The sequence below is a fragment of the Somniosus microcephalus genome, chromosome 1 (genome assembly GCF_052327205.1).
Source record: "Somniosus microcephalus isolate GS21.2 chromosome 1, FLI_Smic_1.0, whole genome shotgun sequence".
Lineage (NCBI taxonomy): Eukaryota > Metazoa > Chordata > Chondrichthyes > Squaliformes > Somniosidae > Somniosus > Somniosus microcephalus.
Window position 1 is genome coordinate 46,632,518 of NC_140987.1, and position 22,039 is coordinate 46,654,556.

The window sequence follows — 22,039 nt, forward strand, 5'->3', positions numbered from 1 at the left end:
TTCTGGGATTTGTAGGGGCGGCAATGAGATATTTGAAGAATCCTTTTTCAAGAGAGTAATATGTTGGACGAGACATAAAGGATTGATTGGCTTTTTTCCATTTTCCATTCCATGCTTTCTTATTTTGCTATGCATGGACATGAGTTCTCAGTTTAAAATTCTTATCCCTTTGTTTAAATCCTTTCATGGCCTCCAGCCTCCATATCTCTGTAAAATCTTCCAGCCCTACAAATTCCCCTCAATCACTCCATTCCTCTGACTCGGGCCTTTTGTGCATTCTCACCACCACCCCTGCCTCCCCCAACACACTTCACCCCACCATTGGCGGCTAGAACATAAGAAATAGGAGCAGGAGTAGGCCATTCGGCCCTTCGAGCCTGCTCCACCATTCAATGAGATCATGGCTGATCTTCTGCCTCAACTCCATTCACCGGCCCTATCCCCATATCCCTTGATGCCCTTACCAGTCAGAAATCTATCGACTTCTGTTTTGAATATACCCAATGACCGAGCCTCCACAGCCCTCTGGGGTAGAGAATTCCAAAGATTCACCATCCTCTGTGTGAAGAAATTTCTTCTCATCTCAGTCCTGAATGGCCTCCCCTTTATCCTGAGGCTGTGGCCCCTGGTTCTAGACTCCCCAGCCAAGGGAAACATTCTCCCAGCATCCATCCTACCAAGCCCTGTAATAGTTTTGTACGCTTCAATGAGATCCCCTCTTACTCTTCTGAATTCAAGAGAATACAGGCCTAGTTTACTCAATCTCTTCTCATACGAGGCTATGCCTTTAGCCATCTAGGTCACACCCTATGGAATTCTCTCCATCGCTCCACCTCACTCTCCTTTCATGGCCCTCCTTAAAACCCATCTCTTTGATTAACCTTTTTGGGTCGCTCCTCCTCGTATCTCCTTCTTTATCTCAGCATCCAGTTTTGTCTGCTATGCCTCTGCGATATACCTCGGGTCGTTTTTCGAGGTTAAATACGCTAAATAAATGCGAGTTGTGGTTGATGGTTTTTGTGAGAAGTCCTTTACCTCCCTTTTGGGACTGACAGATTTTCCCTCAAAAATCAGCTTTTTGAAATAAAATATGTAGAATATTCTCACAACAGAATTTCTTACATCTGTCGTGTATGTTGCATCCTACGACTACCTAGATGAGAGGTTCCGTGACTGTTGAGTTGTCACATTTGTCATCTATATTGTGACTATCAAGCTGTCCATCAGTTTTTGTCTCCCTTATTGTTTTTTCTCTTTAAGTCTGGATATTTTCAACCCATGTTGTACTTTTATTGTTCACCAATCATATTGCTCAAATTCATTTTGTGGAGTTTCAATATTTTTCCCACTCCATAAAGCATGGAGAGCCGCAAGTTTTATTGGGACAAGTTTCTGCCAGTCAACTTGTCCTAGAGCAGCAGATACACTGGAATTTTTGTTTGAGTGTGTGGTCGGGTTCTGTTCAAGAGCAGGATCAGGTCAGGTTTTGTCTGATAGTGTCATTGGATACAGCTTCCTACATTGAAATGCTTTTAAAAAAATCACCATTAAATACCAGTAGAATTGTGTCTTAGAAACCACAGAGTGAAATATTAGCATACAAATCCCTAACACACTTGATTGAAATTCTTTTGTCCACTATTTTAATGGAATGAATCCATTTAAGATAAATCGGCTTAGGACTCCATTAAAGTAGCAGATAGAGGAATGCCATATGAATATATTAAGTGTCAGTGTGCTAATATCGCGGTGTAATTTCAAAACTTGCCTGTAACGTGTGAATTGTGCATAAACTTGGCCAGTCACTCACACCTAGAATGTCGAGTCCTGGCTTATATATGGGTCAGAGACTTTGTTTTGTTTTTCTTCTGGCTGGGAACTCGGGGCTTGACCCCCTACACATGAGGGCATATACTGCGCCAGCACCAATGCCAGTGAATAATACAATGCAAGTCTGAGCAGTGATTTGGCAAACAATGTATGGTACCTGTACACTTACAGATACCTCAGAGACACAAGGTGCAAATTGATGCGGTTAAATATACTGGAGGGAGAATCATATCATACAGATTATAGACAGAGAAAATCACACATTTTTACACTTGACAAGTATGTATAATTTTACTTCAGTTTATCCAATGATAATTAATATATTTTTATTTATGCAAATAATCTGATTTAATCTATGTTCTTGATATTTCTGACACTTACCTGTTCCATTCTAAATATATCTAGTTGAGGTGTTTAAGATAATTGAAGGAGTTGATAGGAGTCGATAGAGAGAAACCAATTCCTCTGGTGGTAAATTCCAGAACAAAGAGGCAGAACCTTAAAATTAGAGCAAGGCCATTTAGGGGTGATATCAGGAAGAACTTCTTCATACAAAGGTTAGTTGAAATCTGGAACTCCCCCAAAAAGCTATTAAGGCTAGGGGGCCACTTGAAAATTTCAATACAGTAATTGGGATTGATAAATTTTTGTTAGGTAATGGTATTAAGTGTTATGGAACCAAGGTAGGTAAATGGAGTTGAGATACACATCAGTCATGATCTGAGTGAGTGATGGAACAAGCTCAAGGGGCTGAACGGTCTACTCCTATTCCACATTCCTATATAATGAGAGGACAGGGTGTGTGAGTGACATAGTTTTATTTACATACTGGTAGGGGGGGCCCGGCGTTGCCAGGGCAGTTTAGAGGGCCGCGTGGTTGACGGCCGGCCGGTGCCGCTCCCCCGCTCTGTGTCTCGGGCCGCGCAGTTGATGGCCGCCCGCTGCCGCTCCCCCGCTCTGTGTCTCAGGCTGAGCAGTTGTGAGGCCCGGCCCGAGTGACCCCAACTCACCTCCCGCTCCGGCGGGCCGACGCAGCTGCCCCGCTCGCTGTTGAGGAAAAGCAGGGAAAAAATGGCGGCCAAGTTTCGGGAGGCTGCAGGATTAGGTCCTGCCCGTGACGCACCGGTTGGTCAACCATCAGGTCACTGAACTGTAGGATTGGTCAACCATCATGTCGCTCAACGCTAATGAGCGGTAGGATTGGTCAACCGTTAATGAGCGGATTTTTGAACTTTTTTGTATACTGTCCGAACAATTTTTGTCTGACCAAAAAGTAAATACGCCTATGACACTTATATATATAGATGTAACTCAGCTGTAGGCTGCAAATGCTTGTGTACATAATTATTCCCTTTTTAATTTACTTCCATGAGCGATACCATAGGAAACAAACTAATGCAAGCATAAATGGTCTTTTTACTTGAACTTCATATAGGTAGCTACAAGTGCAGTACAAGTTTGTAAACCTTTGCAATCAAATACATCTGGCGAGAAGGTGCACGGCAGCCAAGTGATGTGAGACTCCTACAGGAAACTACATTAAGGTTCATGCAAGAATGCAGTATAATTCCGACCCTGTGTGGTCACACTTTAAAAGTGCTCGATCAATCCCTAAGAACTTTAATGTTGGCACACTGTACCTGCTCTGGCTTCTCTCTCCTCATGTTAAAAATAATTTGTCTGGTGAGCAGGACTCACTGTTTGTGTCAAAGCACTCAGGTAAAGCTCCATTGTGGCCAATTGATGTACGTCAGGTGTGTCCAAATGACAGTTTGTGCACCATATTGGGCCCTTGAACCCTGGTAATATGTTTCCTTGACATGGGAAGAGGACAACTTGTGAAAAATTGGACATAAGCAGCATTGAAAGGCAACTTTTTTTTTATTCGCTTATGGGATCTGGGCGTCACTGGCAAGGCCAGCATTTATTGCCCATCCCTAGTTGCCCTTGAGAAGGTGGTGGTGAGCCACCTTCTTGAACCGCTGCAGTCCGTGTGGTGAAGGTACTCCCACAGTGCTGCTAGGTAGGGAGTTCCAGGATTTTGACCTAGTGATGATGAAGGATCGGCGATATACTTCTATGCCAAGATGGTGTGTGACTTGGAGGGGAACTTGGAGGTGGTGGTGTTTCCAAGCGCCTGCTGCCCTTGTCCTTCTAGGTGGAAGAGGTCGTGGGTTTGGGAGGTGCTGCCGAAGAAGCCTTGGCGAGTTGCTGCAGTGCATCTTGTAGAAGGTACACACTGCAGCCACGGTACGCTGGTGGCGGAGGGAGTGAATGTTTAAGGTGGTGAATGGGGTGCCAATCAAGCAGGCTGCTTTGTCCTGGATGGTGTTGAGCTTCTTGAGTGTTGTTGGAGCTGCACTCATCCAGGCAAGTGGAGAGTATTCCATCACACTCCTTACTTGTGCCTTGTAGATGGTGGAAAGGCTTTGGGGAGTCAAGAGGTGCGACCTTGCTGCAGAATACCCAGCCTCTGGACCAAATAAGTGGACCTGCCAAGGAATGGCACATTAATGTGGATAATTTTAAGGCAAAGCATAATGCAACATGAAATGTGTACATGACTAAGGAGTGTCTATTAGTAAAGCTAGAAAAGGATAAAGGTTTTGGTTGTTGGTATTGACCATTCATTTAAGGTTTTCAGTCACACTTACAGAGTTCTGGTCTCCAGATTACAAAAAGAATATAGAAGCACTGGAGAAAGTGCAAAAAAGATTTACAAGGATGATACCACAACTGAGGGGATACGACTCTCCTGAAAGAGTGAACAGGCTGAGGCTCTTTTCCCTGGAAAAAAGACTGAGAGGTGACACGATAGAGGTCTTTAAAATTATGAAAGAGTTCAATAGGGTAGACATAGAGAAGATGATTCCACTTGTGGGGGGAGTCCAAAACTAGGAGCCATAAATATAAGATAGTCATATAATAAATCTAATAAGGATTTCAGGAGAAACTTCTTTACTCAGAGAGTAGTGAGAATGTGGGACTCACTACCACATGAAGTGGTTGAGGCGAATAGCATAGATGTATTTAAGGGGAAACTAGATAAGTACATGAGGGAGAAAAGAATAGAAGGATATGTTGACAGGGTGAGATGAAGTAAGGTGGGAAGCGGCTCATGTGGAGCATAAACATAGTCCTGTTGGGCCGAATGGCCTGTTTCCATGCTGTAAAATACTATGTAATTCTATGTATTGCAATGTCTCAGGCAACTCTGCCAATTTGCAATTATATTTCTTCCTCGCTAGTTTGATGTGTTTGAATATCGAGCACGTCGAACTCTTTGTGTGCTCAGCTTTAGATATTTGCAATTGAGTGGGAATATTGATTTAAAATATATCTGTGGCCTGCGAAGTTCCATGGTATGCACCTCCAGAAGCCATGAAATCCGAAAACTTGGACACTCCTGGTCTACACAACAGGGGTCTGCCCAATGACCACTGTACCAAAGAACATTGTAGCCAGCAGATATCCGTTTCAGATCAGTAACTCGAGTATAACTTCAACCTTAGTATTCATACTACTTGCCTGATTTACTGGTGAAAACAGTTGAATCTTGGAACTGAGAAAGCCAATTTATTATATTTATTATCTAAGGAATTTTCATATGAAAGAGGTGAGAGTCATCTTAAATGACACTTCAGAATACTTACATGCTCTTTTGCCTTCATGTTGATTTTCATTAAAACAAAAAAAAACCCTGAAACATGATTATATATACTTTTTTTATCCAGTTGTATAAATAGGGTTATAACATTGGCCTGGAAGGAATTTTTGTTTAAATTATTTTGGCCCAGAAATTGCTGGAAGAATAACGCGAGTTCACGGCGCCCACCATTATCAGTGTGTAAAAGACCCAACAACTTGTGGTGAAGATGAGAGATGCCATGAATTCCAATTTGCCACAAATATCTCCGACGTTAGCCTGGCAAAAAACAAAAAAAATGACCATCTCGCCATGCGCCCCCCCATTGTGTGTCACAAAATTGCTGGATTTGCATCGTTAATACAGATGAAATTCGCCGCAGCCATTTAGGACTGGTAATTCATATCATAAGGGCCCTGTTAATGACGTGATTTATGGTCCCGACATGCCACTCAATTATGGAGGCCCAGAAAGGGAGCAACGTAACTGTGGAGTATCACTACCGCAGGTAGTAAATTGTTCGTAGTTGTTTTTAAATTTTAATTTTTTTCTTACTTTTTCTGTCTCTTTTTTCAATCTCTGTTAGCCCACTCTCTTTCTCTTTCTGTATCTAATTTGACTCTATTTCACCCTATATCCTTCTCTGTCATTTGCACTTTGAGGATGTAACTGGTAAAATAGATAAGGGAGAACCAGTGGATGTGGTGTATTTGGATTTTCAGAAGGCTTTCAATAGGTCCCGTATAAGAGATTAGCGTGCAAAATTAAGGCACATGGGATTGGGGGCAAGGTATTGACTTGGATAGAGAACTTGTTGGCGGACAGAAAGCAAAGAGTTGGAATAAACGGGTTGTTTTCCAAGTGGCAGGCAGTGACTAGTGGGGTACTGCAAGGATCGGTCCTAGGACCCCAGCTGTTCACAATATATATTAATCATCTGGACGAGGGAATTGGATGTAATATCTCCAAATTTGCAGACGACACAAAGCTGGGTGGGAGGGTATGCTGTGAGGAGGATGTCGTGAAACTCCAGTACGATTTGGACAAGTTGGGTGATTGGGCAGAAACATGGCAAATGCACTATAATGTGGATAAATGTGAGGTTATCCACTTTGGTGGCAAAAACAGGAAGGCAGATTATTATTTGAATGGTAATAGATTGGGAGAAGGGCAAGTGGAAAGAGACCTGGGTGTTCTTGTGCACCAGTCGCTGAAGGTAAGCATGCAGGTGCAGCAGGCGGTTAAGAAGGCAAATGGTATGTTGGCCTTCGTAGCAAGAGGGTTCGAGTACAAGAACAAGGATGTCTTGCTGCAGTTGTACAGGGCCTTGGTGAGACCACACCTTGAGTATTGTGTGCAGTTTTGGTCGCCTTACCTGAGGAAGGACGTTCTTGCCATGGAAGGAGTGCAGCGAAGATTCACCAGGCTGATACCTGGGATGGCAGGAATGACGTATGAGGAGAGATTGTGTCGATTGGGCTTATACTCACTGGAGTTTAGAAGATTGAGAGGGGATCTCATCGAAACCTATAAAATTCTGTCAGGCCTGGACAGACTAGATGCATGAAGGATGTTTCTGATGGCCGGGGAGTCCAGAACCAGGGGTCATAGTCTAAGGATAAGGGGTAAGCCATTTAGGACTGAAATGAGGAGGAATTTCTTCACCCAGAGAGTGGTGAACCTGTGGAATTCTCTGCCACAGAGGGCGGTGGAGGCCAGTTCATTAAGTATATTCAAGGAAGAGTTGGATATATTTCTTAAGGCTAAAGGGATCAAGGGATATGGGGAGAAGGCAGGGACAGGGTACTGAATTTGGATGATCAGCCATGATCTCATTGAATGGCGGAGCAGGCTCGAAGGGCCGAATGGCCTACTCCTGCTCCTATCTTCTATGTTTCTATGTTTCTTTCTCTATCCTCAAATTTGTTACGGAGATGAACCATTGGACCCAGTGTTCTGGCGGTCCCAGATGCCCTGTTGACCTTGCTGTGCCATTATCAATTCGCATTTCCAGCAATTTCCAGCTCAAAGATAATACGATCTCAAGGGTGAGATGAAAAATACAATTCATGGCACTGGGCCTTTATATTATTGCTATGACGTTAGATTCAGTTCACAAAGGGTGATCTACCAGAGATAAGCTGCCAGGAATGATTTTAGGACAAATTAGTCTCAAACACAAAAAACAAAAATTGCAGCTATTGGAAATCTGACACACACAGAGAAAATCCTGGAAACACTCAGCAGGCCAGGCACCATCTGTGGAGAGGGCAGAGGAGTTGACATTCTGGGTTGTGGACCCTATGTCAAAACGAGTCTTTCTCTCTCTCTTTGGATAATTCAGTCTGCAGTAGGTTTCAGTTTAGATCAGTGAGGGAGGCCTTGCTTTCTCACCAGCCAGAGGGAGCCTGTGGGACTAGGCCAAGGAATGAGTGCATGTGGCTCGTAAGAGTAAATTAGTACTAGTCAGTTCAAGAAGATTGCTCAACGCCACCTTCTCGAGGGCAACTAGGGATGGGCAGTAAATGCTGACCATGTTCATAGCCCGAGAATTAATTATTTTTTAAAGTTAATTGATTGTTGACGTGTAAGGTGAGTTTAAGTCCATTAGTAGGTGCTTGCATATTTTGTTATGTTTTGTGACATGTGATGAGCCGTGTGGAATTTTATTCACTCTCACTGAAAGGTCAATGTCCAGGCTCAGACTGCTTGGCCATGCTTTATAACAGCAATGGTATGAAAACTATGTTCTGGTCATTTGTATAGACCATCTTGTTGCTTTACATGTGGACTTATCTCATGAGTTTGAATTTTAGTCTGCCTTTTGAAATTTGGAGAAACACACATTTTAAAACTTGAGAGTATCCACTATGCATAACTGTTACAGCCCACCCGGGTCACATTATCGTTTAATGAGATATCAACAACAACAACAACAACGTGTATTTATATAGCGCCTTTAACGTAGTAAAACGTCCCAAGGCGCTGCATAGGAGTATTGTAAGGCAAAAAATTTGACACCGATCCACATAAGGATAAATTAGGGCAAGTGACCAAAAGCTTGGTCAAAGAGGTAGGTTTTAAGGGGCGTCTTAAAGGAGGAAAGAGAGGTAGCGAGGCGGAGAGGTTTAGGCAGGGAATTCCAGCGCTTAGGGCCTAGGCAACAGAAGGCACAGCCACCAAAGGTTGAGCGATTATAATCAGGAATCCTCAAGAGGGCAGAATTAGAGGAGTGCAGATATCTCGAGGGGTTGTGGGGCTGAAGTAAATTACAGAGACAGGAAGGGGGCGATGCTATGGAGGGATTTGAAAACAAGGATGAGAATTTTGAAATCGAGGCGCTGCTTAACTGGGATACCAGGCAGTAAAAGTACTCTACAGGTCATAGGGGGCACAAGGCCCTCCTGTGGGAACATGGGAGTAACTACTGACCTGTAACCTGAGAGAATATCTAGTGCAGACCTGAAATTTGCAACAATGATATAGAAAGAAAATAGCAGAGTACTCAGCTGAATCATTCCTTCTGAAAACTATTTGAAAAAATAATTGTGTCTCTCACGAGTTCATAGGCCCAAAATTCACCAGCTTTTTGGTAGTAATGAAGCTCTTTCTGGGTGGGCAGGGCAGGGGTGGAATTTTGGGCTGGGAGCCAGTTACACTTGAGTCCCCGCCCATTTTTCCGCCCATTGCAAGTTCCAACCATGGTGTGAACAGGAGTAGAATAAAGTAAGGAAAAAAAGGTCATTGGGCATATCTTTCTTCATTGTCCCAGAAACACTGAGTGAAAGAGAGTTTTAAAATTTTAAAAGTCTACTTTTAGTAATGTGATTGATCATGGCATTTGCATTTCCCTAACTGCCAAAACAAGGAATTTCAGTTTTAGAAATTTGTTATCGTATTGTCACAGTGCAATTGTCTCACTTACGTTGGGCAGCATGCTGTAGCAAAGTCCCGCCACCCTCCCCTCCCCACCCCGGCCCATTGAGGGGAGTGCCCAAGTTGCACTGAAACAGTCTAGAACTAGGGGGGCACAGTCTCATTTTAAGGGGTCGGCCATTTAAGACTGAGATGAGGAGGAATTTCTTCACTCAGAGGGTTGTGAACCTTTGGAATTCACTACCCGAAAGGGCTGTGGATGCTGAGTCGTTCAGCATATTCAAGTTTGAGATTGATAGATTTTTGGACTCTAGGGGAATCAAGAGATATGGGGATCGTGTGTGAAAGTGGAGTTGAGGTCGAAGATCAGCCATGATCTTATTGAATGGCAGAGCAGGCTTGAGGGGCTGTATGGCCTACCCCTGCTCCTAATTCTTATTTTCTTATGTTCTTATGTTGAAATGGCCCATGTGCTCTATAAATGTTGCCCGACCTGGGATTTGGAATGGGTATAGGAGCACATCCAGGGTTATGCAGAAAATTCCGCCCTGCCCTAGACCTGCCGTCAAACGGGCTCCCCTGGAATTTTGGTTCCATACAGTCTTCCTAACATGTGGAATAAGCTGATATTCCACGCACTTATCTACCGATCACAATATTCACAAATGATATGGAGGAGAGTACTTATGATACTACAAGATTGTTGGTGACACAAAATTATATGGCCAGATGGTGGAGAATAATCAGGTTACGAACGGCATTTAATGACATCTGGGCTGATTAAGTGGGATAGCTAAGGATTGGCAGATTAATGTCTTCTTAGGCAGTCCCTCGGAGCCGAGGATGACTTGCTTCCACATCAAAAATGAGTTCTCAGGTGACTGATTAGTCCAATGCGGGACCTACAGTCTCTGTCACAGGTGGGGCAGACAGTGGTTGAAGGGGCGGGTGGGTGGGGTGCTTGGGTTGAAGTGCGCTCCTTGTGCTGCCTGCGCTTGGCTTCCGCTTGCTCCCTTGCCGTGCCGGAGCTCCGAGTAGAGCGCTTGTTTTGGGAGTCTCGTATCGGGCATGCAGACAATGTGACCCGTCCATCGGAGCTGATTGAGCGTGGTCAAAGCTTCAATGCTGGGGATGTTGGCCTGAGCGAGAACACTGACGTTGGTGCGCCTATCCTGCCAATGGATTTGCAGGATCTTGTGGAGGCAGTGTTGGTGGTATCTCTCCAGTGCTTTGAGGTGCCTGCTATACATGGTCCATGTCTCTGAGGCATACAGCAGGGCAGGTATCACTGCTGCTCTGTAGACCATGAGCTTAGTGCCGGATTTGAGGTCCTGGTCTTCAAACACTCTCTTCCTCAGGCGACCGAAGGCTGCACTGGCACACTGAAGGCGGTGTTGGACTTCGTCGTCGACGTCTGCCCTTGTTGACAGTAGGCTCCCGAGGTATGGAAAGTGGTCCACGTTGTTCAAGGCCTTGTCGTGGATTTTGATAATCGGGGGGCAGTACTGTGTGGTGGCGGCAGGTTGGTAGAGGACCTTTGTCTTACGGATGTTTAGTGTAAGGCCCATGCTTTCGTACGCTTCGGTGAAGGTGTTGACGATGGTTTGGAGTTCGACCTCCGAGTGAGTGCAGACGCAAGTGAAATGCAGGGAACAGCACCAACCGCTGTACATGGCCTTCTTTGATCTCACAAAGGCCTTCGACACTGTCAACTGTGAGGGATTATGGAGTGTCCTCCTCAAATTTGGCTGCCCTCAAAATTTGTCACCATCCTCTGCCTGCTTCATGACGACATGCAAGCCGTGATCCTGACCAACGGTTCCACCACAGACCCAATTCACGTATGAGCCGGGGTCAAACAAGGCTGTGTCATCGCACCAATGCTCTTCTCGATCTTTCTTGCTGCAATGCTCCATCTCACCCTCAGTAAGCTCCCCACTGGAGTGAAGCTAATTTACAGAACAAACGGGAAACTGTTCAACCTCCGTCGCCTCCAGTCCAGATCCAAGGTCGTCCCATCCTCTGTCGTTGAATTACAGTATGCAGACGACGCTTGCGTCTGTGCTCACTCGGAGCTCGAACTCCAAACCATCGTCAACACCTTCACCAAAGATTAATGTAGACAATTGTGAGGAAAAGCACATGCAACATGAAATGTGCACATAAAAATAGGTGTCTTATTAAAGGTGGAAAAGGATAAGAGTTTGTGTGTGGTTATTGACCATTCACTTAAGGTTTCCAGTCAACTATTAGCAACGAAGCTGATCATGTACTTGTGATGTCTCTGGAGGACAAAACCTTGTATAGATTATTAGTGAGGTCACATTTGGCGTGCTGTGTGCTACTTTGGGCAGCCTTCCTTAAAATAGACAACGATGCTAAAAGAGGTCAGAAAACAGCAACAAGGATGACTGCAGGACCCTAGACCTTAAGTTAAGAAAAGTGACTAACAGAGCTGAACTTGTTTGCATTGGGGTAAAGAAAGCAAGGGTAAGAACTTGTATCGGCTGTTTTAAAATGAGCAGGCGTAGATATAACCAACTACTTACTTTGAGTTGTGACTGTAGAGCTTGAGGGCTGGAGTCAATGGCAGTCTGGCTCCTCGAAAGGCTTCAGGAATTATCATTTGAAATGGGGATGTCAACTCGTTGGAGGAGGCCAAAAGCATAATACAATTACATAGAATTTGCTGCACAGAAACAGGCCATTCAGCCCAACAGGTCTATGCCAGGGTTTATCCTCCACATGAGCCTCCTCCCACCTTACTTCACCTCACCCTGTCAACACATCCTTCTATTCCTTTCTCCCTCATGTACTTACCTTCCCTTAAATGCACCTATGCCAATCGCCTCAACCACTCCCTGTGGTAGCGAGTTCCACATTCTCACCACTCTCTGGGTAAAGAAGTTTCATCAAATTTCTGTCAAACTTTTTGTCTTACAATACTCCTGTCCAGCGCCTTGGGACGGTTTACTACGTTAAAGGTGCTATATAAATACAAGTTGTAGTTGTTGTTGTTCTGAATTCACTACTGTATTAGATTCCTTGGTGCTTTTCTTATTTGTCCCACAATCAACATCACTAGAACAGATTATCTGGTCATTATCACATTGCTGCTTGTGGGTGCTTGCTGTGCACAAATTGGCTGTCGTGTTTTCCATATGATAACAGTGAATACATTTCAAAAGTACTTCATTGGCTGTAAAGCACTTTGGGGCATCTGGTGGTCATCAAAGGTGCTATATAAATGCAAATCTTTCTTTCTTTTAAGTGAGTTGGAGTCCATATTGGGTAAAATATACATGGTCTTTTGAAGGAGCAGGCTTGATGGGCCTAAAAGCATTTTCTTGCTCCAAGCTTTCTTCTATTTCATGTATCCTCTATAGAGGCACGAATATGCCTTTTCATACATTTCCTTAGATCATAATGTGATTTCCAATTCATTTCCCCTGCTTTGATAAGCACATATCCACACCAACCCACTGTCGAAATAATCTGATTAAATATGACATGTGTAAAATGGCGGCGCGCACGGACGCAGCGGCTTTGTCTCTCCCGAGACTGAACGGTTTCACCCTCCTCCTGAGTCTCTTCTGGACTCTGCTGATCCGGGAATTAAAGGCTGACCTACTGTACAGCCGGCAGACGCTCCTAGACATCGGGGCCGACTGTGTGAAGCTTAAATTCGGCGACATCAATCTGCCTCCCGACATCGCCCGACCCCCAGGACCAGCGTGGCGTCCTTCCCCAGCCGGAAGTCAGCGCAGACCGCGCAGGGAACACAAGCAGAAGCGGGGTAAGAGAGCAGGGATCCAAAACAGGCTGAAGAGGGCTCCACACAAACCCTCCCTCCCAAGTATTTTCCTGGCCAATGTCAGGTCACTGGAGAACAAAATGGATGAGATCAAACTGGATCTCACCACACAGAAAAGGACAAAGGAATGCTGCGCCATGATCTTCACAGAAACCTGGCTGAACAATGGCATCCCTGACACCACCATACAACTAGAAGGACGCACGGTCTTCCGCGCCGACAGAACTGCAGACTCCGGTAAGAGCAAGGGAGGCGGTTTGTGCATTTACACCAACAATGCCTGGTGCACCAACAGTGATATAATTGATAGATCCTGCTCGGCTGATTTGGAATTCCTCATGGTAAGGTGCAGACCCTTCTACCTGCCTCGGGAATTCACGAATGTTATCATCACTGCGGTCTACATCCCACCACACGCTAATGCCAAACTAGCACTGAAGGACCTCTACAGGGCCATCAGCGAACAACAAACTGCGCACCCAGACGGAGCTTTTATCGTCGCGGGGGACTTCAATCACACAAACCTAAAAACTGTACTACCGAAATTCCACCAGAATGTCTCCTGCCCCACAAGAGGGGAGAACGCACTGGATCAAGTCTACACGAGCATTGTAGACGCTTACAAGGCCATTCCCTGCCCCCACCTTGGGAAGTCTGACCACCTCTCCCTGTTTCTAGCCCCGGCATACAAACCGCTCATCAAAAGAGAGAGAACATCAATGAGAGCAGTGAAAGTATGGCCAGAGGGGGCAGTATCGGAGCTTCAGGATTGCTTCGAACGCACTGATTGGGGCATGTTTGCCCACAATGACATCGAGGAATACGCATCCACAGTGCTATTCTACATCAACAGCTGCGTCGAGGTCGTCACGACCCACAAAAATATCAGGTCATACCCCAACCAGAAACCCTGGATGAACGGAGAGGTCCGCTCACTGTTGAAAGCACGCGACGCAGCATTTAAATCTGGCGACGCGGCGGCTTACAGAGCAGCTAGGACCAACCTAAAAAAGGGTATCAGGACTGCCAAATGGAAACAGACACTGCGGATAGAGGATCACTTCCGCAACAACTCGGACCCCCGGCGCATGTGGCAAGGCATCCAGCCCATCACTGACTACAAGGGCAAAAACACCAGTCCCCCGGTCAGCGACGCCTCCCTTCCGGAGGAGCTTAACAACTTCTACGCTCGCTTCGACAGGGACAACAAGGAGCCGGCTACCAAAGCCTTGCCACCCCCGGAAGACCAGGTGCTCACTCTGTCGACCTCCGACGTAAGGGGCGCTCTACGCAGAGTGAACACACGAAAGGCTACTGGACCGGATAGCATCCCTGGACGGGTACTCAAGGAATGTGCTGATCAGCTGGCTGATGTCTTCACCGCCATCTTCAACCTGTCATTGGCCCAGGCAGTAGTCCCTACATGCTTCAAGACCGCCACCATCATTCCTGTGCCTAAACAAGCGGCTGTGACGTGTCTGAACGACTATTGACCTGTCGCACTCACACCCATCATAATGAAGTGTTTCGAGAGACTGGTCTTAGCCCACATCAAAGCCAGTGTTCCTGCCTCCCTTGACCAACACCAGTTTGCCTATCGGGCAAACAGATCAACGGAGGATGCAATCACAACTGCTCTACACTCGGCACTAAATCACCTAGATGGTAAGGAGACCTACATCAGAATGTTGTTTATAGACTACAGCTCAGCATTCAACACTATCGTCCCCAACAAGCTGGCCACCAAACTCCAAACTCTTGGCCTGAACACTTCCCTCTGCAACTGAACCCTGGACTTCCTAACAAACAGACCCCAGTCTGTCAAATTAGGTAACCACACCTCCCCCCCCCGACCCTGAACACGGGGGCCCCACAAGGATGTGTGCTGAGCCCCCTCCTCTACTCCCTCTTCACCCACGACTGTGTGGCTGTTAATGGTTCCAACACCATCATCAAGTTTGCAGATGACACCACGGTAGTAGGCCAGATCACCAACAACGATGAGTCAGCCTACAGGGAGGAGGTCCAGCATCTCGTGAAGTGGTGCGCCGACAACAACCTGGCCCTTAACACCAAGAAAACAAAGGAAATAATCGTGGACTTCAGGAAGTCCAAAGGTGGAAGTCACACCCCCATCCACATCAATGGGGCGGAGGTGGAAAGGGTGGCCAGCTTTAAGTTCCTAGGAGTCCACATCACGAAAGACCTCTCCTGGTCCCTCAACACCTCCTCTCTGGTGAAGAAGGCCCAGCAGCACCTATATTTCTTGAGGAGGCTGAAGGGATGTAATCTGTCACCCCCGATCCTCTCTAACTTCTACCGCTGCACTATAGAGAGCATCCTGACAAACTGTATCACGGTATGGTACGGCAGCTGTAGCTCCCATGACCGGAAAGCCCTGCAGCGGGTAGTCAAAACTGCCCAACGCATTACCGGCACCCGGCTACCGACCATAGAACATATATATCAGAAACGCTGCCTACGGAGGGCACGGTCCATCTTCAAAGACCCTACCCACTCCAGCCACAGTCTGTTCGCCCTCCTACCATCTGGAAGACGCTACAGATGCATTCGCACCCGTACGACCAGATTTAGGAACAGCTTCTTTCCCAGGGCTGTCATCCTACTGAACTCCACAAATAAACACTAAAGCCTGCACATCTGCCGATGCACTTTATTATGGTCATATTTATGCTAATATATATGTACAAATGTATGTTGAAATGTTTAAGTGTCCTAATCCAAATTGTACACTCTCGGGAGCCGCAAGCCTACATTTCGTTGTACTGCACTTGTGCACTAACAATGACAATAAAAGTTGATTTGATTTGATTTGATTTGATTTGATTTATTTGCAGCTGTGGACCACATTGAACTGTTCTTAATCAGCAGAAATTAGTTGAACGCAAATATTTCTCACAGTTAACAAAGCAGTCAGTCTGGAATCGGAATACATTTTCACTTCAGAATGAATTTTAAAGACTGTAAGATAAAACTACATATACAGAACAGTGACTTCTTCCAATTTAAGTAGCCTCATTATCTGAATTCTCTGTACACGTCCACATTTTGCAATCGTTGGATGGTGTCCCTCCTTTCCAATTAGAAGATTAGATCGTTTTCAACATGCAAGTGTTCAATAAAAAATCTGAAAATCTCGTCTTGCTACATTAATAAGCATTGAATATTCAAGAAGGATAAAAATGATCACAACTCAGGTTAACTAATCCAAAGTGTTTGGAGAATCGGCATCTCTAATTGAGAAGTTATTAAGTGTGTTCAGAGCACAGATGTGGAGCTACTGATATTTTCAGCAATGGGTGCTCATTAATAAAATTGTCAGGATGGGTTGTGGGAGTTCAGGATATGCATGTGTTTGTAAACCAATTAACGCAAAAAGGATTTAAACAGATGGTTTGCATTTTGTAATATAGTAGATATTGGCACTGGGAGGCTGGGATTAGATTTTGGTGAATTTACATTCTGAGTTTTATTTTAGACGTGTCTTTTTTAAAAGTTGTACGAAGCCTCTTTGTCGCTGTTTACAAACACATGATTCCAATTTGTAACAGCGTACTTGCACCTATTAAGGAACTGGGTCATTCTGATAGACTTAGAAGCGTTGCTGAGAGCAAGCATGATCTTGAGGGATTAAGTGGGAAGGCAAAGAGATAGCCGTAACATCTGAGAGGCAGTATTGCTCAGAGAGTGCGCCAATGAGAAGGTTACCTTGTGGATTGGCACAGTTTGTGTGAGTAAGCACGTGGGCATTTAAAAAAAAAACTTCATCTTATAGAATCGTAGAATGACACAGCACAGAAAGAGGCCTTCGGCCTATCGTGCCTGTGTTGGTTCTTTGCCAATTAGCCCCACTCCTCCTGCTCTTTCCCTGTATCCCTGTAATTTTTTTCCTTCAAGTATTTATCCAAATCCCTTTTGAATGTTAGTATTGAATCTGCTTCCACCACTCTTTCAGGCAGTGCATACCAGATCACAACAACTCACTGTGTAAAAAAATGTTTCCTCATGTCACCTCTGGATCATTTGCCAGTCACCTTAAATCTCAATACTCGGGTTACCGAACCTCCTGCCACTGGAAACAGTTTCTTTTATTTACTCTATCTAAACCATTTATGATCTTGAACAACTCTATTAAATCTCCTCTTAACCTTCGATGCTCCAAGAAGATAAACCCCAGCTTCCCCACATAACTGAAGTCCCTCATCCCTGGTATAGTACCATTCTAGTAACTCTCTTCTGCACCCTCTCCAAGACCTTTACATCCTTCCTAAAGTGTGGTGCCCGGAAGTCACAGCATCATAGAATAGTACAGCGCAGAAGGAGGCCATTCGGCCCACCAAGTCTGCGGCGGCTCTTTCAAAGAGCAACCCAGTTAGTCGCACTCCCCCGCTCTTTCCCCATATCCCTGCAATTTTTTCTCCTTCAAGTATATATCCAATACTGTGTTGAAGGCTACTATTGAGTCTGCCTCCACCACCCTGTCAGCCAGTACATTCTAAATCCTAACCACTCGCTGCATAAAAATGTTTCCTCATATCGCCTCTGGTTCTTTTGCCAGTCACCTTAAATCTGTGCCCTCTGGTTATCGACCTTTCAGCCATTGGAAACAGTTTCTTTTTATTTGCTCCCTCATGATTTTAAACACCTCTATTAAATCTCTGCTTAGCCTTCTCTGCTCTAAGGAGAACAACCCCAGCTTCTCCAGTCTCTCCACGTAACTGTAATCCTTCATCCTTGGTACCATTCTAATAAATCGCTTCTGTACCCACTCCAAAGCCTTCATGTCCTTCCTAAAGTGTGGTGCCCAGAATTGGACACAATATTCCAGCTGAGGCCTAACCAGTGTTTTATAACGGTTTAGTATAACCTCCTTGCTTTTGAACTCTATTCTTCTATTAATAAAGCCAAGGATCACATTTGCTTTTTAAAGAGCCTTCTCAACCTCCCCTGCCACCTTCAAAGATTTGTGTATGTACACCCCCAGGCCTCTCTGTTCCTGCATCCCCTTTAAGATTGTACCAATTAGTTAATATTGCCTCTCCTTATTTTTCCTACCAAAATGTATCACTTCACACGTCTCTCCATTAAATTTTATCTGCCACGTGTCTGCCCATTTCACTGGTCTGTCTATGTCCTCCTGAAATCTATTACTATCCGTCTCATGTTTACTACATTTCCGAGTTTCGTATCATCTGCAGAATTTGAAATGATACATAGAAACATAGAAACAGGAGTAGGCCATTTGGCCCTTCGAGCCTGCTCCGCCATTCAACGAGATCATGGCTGATCATCCAAACCCTAGCACCCGGTCCCTACACCGACAGCCATCCCACCCAAGCCCTATCCCCGTAACCCCACGTATTTAATCCCCCCCTAACACTAAGGGCCAATTTAAAACATTTTTTTTTATCATGGCCAATCAACCTAACCCGCACATCTTTGGACTGTGGGAGGAAACCGGAGCACCCGGAGGAAACCCACGCAAACACAGGGAGAATGTGCAAACTCCACACAGACAGTCACCCAAGGCCAGATTTGAACCCGGGTCCCTGGCGCTGTGAGGCAACAGTGCTAACCACTATGCCACCGTGCTGCCTTGTATACCCAAGTCCAGGTCATTAATATATATCAAAATGAGCAGTGGTCCCAATACTGACCCCTGGGGAGCACCACTGTATACCTCTCTCCAATCTGAAAAACAACTGTCCCCCACTACCCTCTGCCTTCTGCCCCTTAACCAATTTTGTATAAATGCTGCCCTTTAATCCCATGGGCTTTAATTTGGCTAACAAGTCCATTTTGTAGTACTTTGTCACATGCCTTTTGAAAATCAATATACACAATATCAAACACACTACTCTCATCAACCCGCTCGGTTACTTCATCAAAGAACTCGATCATACTAGTCAAACATTATTTTCCTTTAACAAACCCATGCTAACTTTCATTTATTTGCCCATACTTTTCTAAGTGTCAATTCATTTTTTCCCGGATTATTGTCTCTAAAAGTTTCCCCAGCACCGATGTTAGACTGACTGGCCTGCAGTTGCTGGGTTTATCCCTCTCCCCCTTTTAAAACAGGGTTGTAACATTTGCAATCCTGCAGTCCTCTGGCACCAAGGAGGATTGGAAGATTGTGGCCAGAGCCTCCGCAATTTCTACTCTTACTTCCCTCAGTCACCTAGGATGCAACCCATCCAGACCGGGTGACTTTTCTACTTTGAGGACTGCCAACCTTCTAAATACCTCCTCTTTATCTATTTTTCTCTGATCCAATATCGCTACTGCCTCCTCCTTTACTGCTACATTGGCAGCATCCTCTTCTCCAGTGAAGACAGATGCAAACTATTCATTTATTATATCAGCCATGCCCTCTGCTTCTGCAAGAAGATCTCCTTTTTGATCCCTAATCAGCACTACCCTTTTACTATTTATATGTTTATAAAAGACCTTTGGGTTCCCTTTTTATGTTAGCCACTAATCTATTCTTAATTTCCCTTTGCCCCTCTTACTACGTTTTTTAGATGTCCTCTGTACTTTCTATATTCAGCTTGGTTCTCTACTGTATTATGAACCTTACAATTGTCATAAACCTAATTTTTCTGTCTCATTTTATTCTCTATATCTGTATTCATCCAGCTATCTCTAGCTTTGGATGCCCTTCCTTTTCCCCTCATAGGAATGTGTCTACTCTGTACATGAAAAATCTCCTCTTTGAAGGCCTCCCATTGTTTAATTATGGTTTTGCCCACCAAATATTGATTCCAATCCACCTGGGCCAGATCCTTTTCCAACTCACTGAAGTTAGCCCTCCTCCAGTTAAGTATTTTTACGTTTGATTGTACCTTGTCCTTTTCTATAACTATTCTAAACCTGATGATATTATGATCACTGATCCCCCAAATGGTCTCCCGCTGAAACATGCTCCACTTGCCCTACTTCATTCTCCAGAACTAGATCCAGCACTACTTCCTTCCTCATTGGTTTGGAAACACACTGATCAAGAAAGTTATCTTGTCCATTTCAGGAATTCCTCCCCCTCTTTGCCTTTTACCCTGTTTTTTACCCCAGCCTATATTAGAATAATTGAAGTCTCCCATTATCACTATTCTGTTGTTCTTGCATCTTTCTGTAATTTGCATGCAAATTTGCTCCTCTATTTCCTTCCCACTATTTGGTGGCCTACAGTAGCATAATAGCTCCTCTATTATTCCTTAATTTTAACCAAATAGATTCTGTCTTTGACCCTTCAACTACATCATCCTTCTCCAGTGCTATAATAGTTCCTTTGATCAATACTGCCACCTCCCCACTGCCCCCCACCCTGACTTTGTTTTGTTCCCTATCTTTCCTGAACACGTTGTAGCCAGGAATATTAAGTTCCCAATCCTCTCCTTCTTTGAACCAGGTCTCTGTTATTGCCACAATATCATAGTCCCATGTGGTGACTTGTGCCTGCAGCTCACCAACCTTCTTAACCACAATCCTTGCATTAACGTATATGCATTGCAAACCCATCTTAAACTGCTTCACTTTTGCCCCCTGTCTGACCCCTCCTATTTCTGAATGATTCTTTACTCTGGTGCTATTTGTCTCTCTTGATATAATGAAGCTGCTTAAGTAGTTCCATTTTCATTACTTTCTGTCAAATTTTAAACTGGTTTAAGAATATATTTTACATGTCATGGGCAGTGATGTAAGATAACTACTAGGCACTTGGTCTAAGCGTTAAACAAAGCTTTAATCAACTGTTTTACAACATGGAGGTCTAGTTGTGTCCTTCACTAGTTCCTGTTAAGAATTTCCTGTGCAAGCTGGGCCCGTGCCCGAGTATTTGTACTCTCCTTGGACAGTGCCAGCCGCAGGCCGCTCAGCATTATTTCATAAGTCTTTCTTTCATGAATGACTGATTCATGTCAGGCAGCATAACCAACAGGGGACAGGGAGATGCAGGGGGTGAAACTGGTCTTTGGTGAAAGCAAGAATTGGGCGATAGTCAATCGGCATCCCGTTTTACAGCCCGCTTGCTTTTCTCTTCCATTCACTTCAATGGAAGAAAATAGGCAACTGTGCAAAATGGACAGCCTGTTTTGCACTTTCGTCAAAGCCCAAATTCACCCCTACAGTCTTTATTCCACTGATGAGATAAGCCATCTGAAACCTGCTTACTTGCAGTTATAACCGCTTCCTTATTTGTAGAATAAACATTTGTCCTGTCACCAAGCATCGCCATACATCAGTGGAACTTCATGATCTCACAGCCAAAGGACATCTAAACAAAATGGCTGCTCCCAAGCGGCATCGAATGGGCGGAAGACATTTTGGCAAGGGGCAATGGAGATTCACATCATAAGCTAACTACAGATGCATAAGGCTGTCTGGCCCATCTTAGTTCATCTATCTGGAAAGACCATACAGTGCTCCAGTTGTAGCATCCAATTTTTCCCAACTTATTGCAGGGTTTGCACCTCTATGACACTAACGGAAGGTCCATTTCATGTATTGTCCATTATTTGCGTGAAGAAATGAAAAATCTTGATAATGGCTCTCAATTTTCATGTTACTAGTTTGGACCGATATCCCCTTACCGCCCTATTTCTGCCGGCGCTCTCGCCACTGCCATCATGGTAGGTTCGCATAGATGGGCGGCCGGAGCGGTTGTCTGTTTCAAATAGGAGGCCAATTTCCATATGCAGATCAGTGTTTTATGACATATAGAAACATAGAAACATAGAAGATAGGAGCAGGAGTAGGCCATTCGGCCCTTCGAGCCTGCTCTGCCATTCAATGAGATCATGGCTGATCATAGGACCCTGATTGCTATTTTTGAGGGACAAATGAGCAGAGCGTGG

At 44.7% G+C, this 22,039-nt stretch overlaps 1 long non-coding RNA gene across 1 annotated transcript in view; it reads right to left on the minus strand.

Moving 5' to 3' along the window:
• LOC147124045 (uncharacterized) overlaps positions 1-22,039 on the minus strand; it is a 66,499-nt gene that overhangs the window by 16,638 nt on the left and 27,822 nt on the right. Inside the window, exon 2 of the long non-coding RNA XR_015079530.1 lies at positions 2,212-2,328. This is a non-coding gene — a long non-coding RNA (uncharacterized LOC147124045). The remainder of the gene's footprint in view (positions 1-2,211; positions 2,329-22,039) is intronic.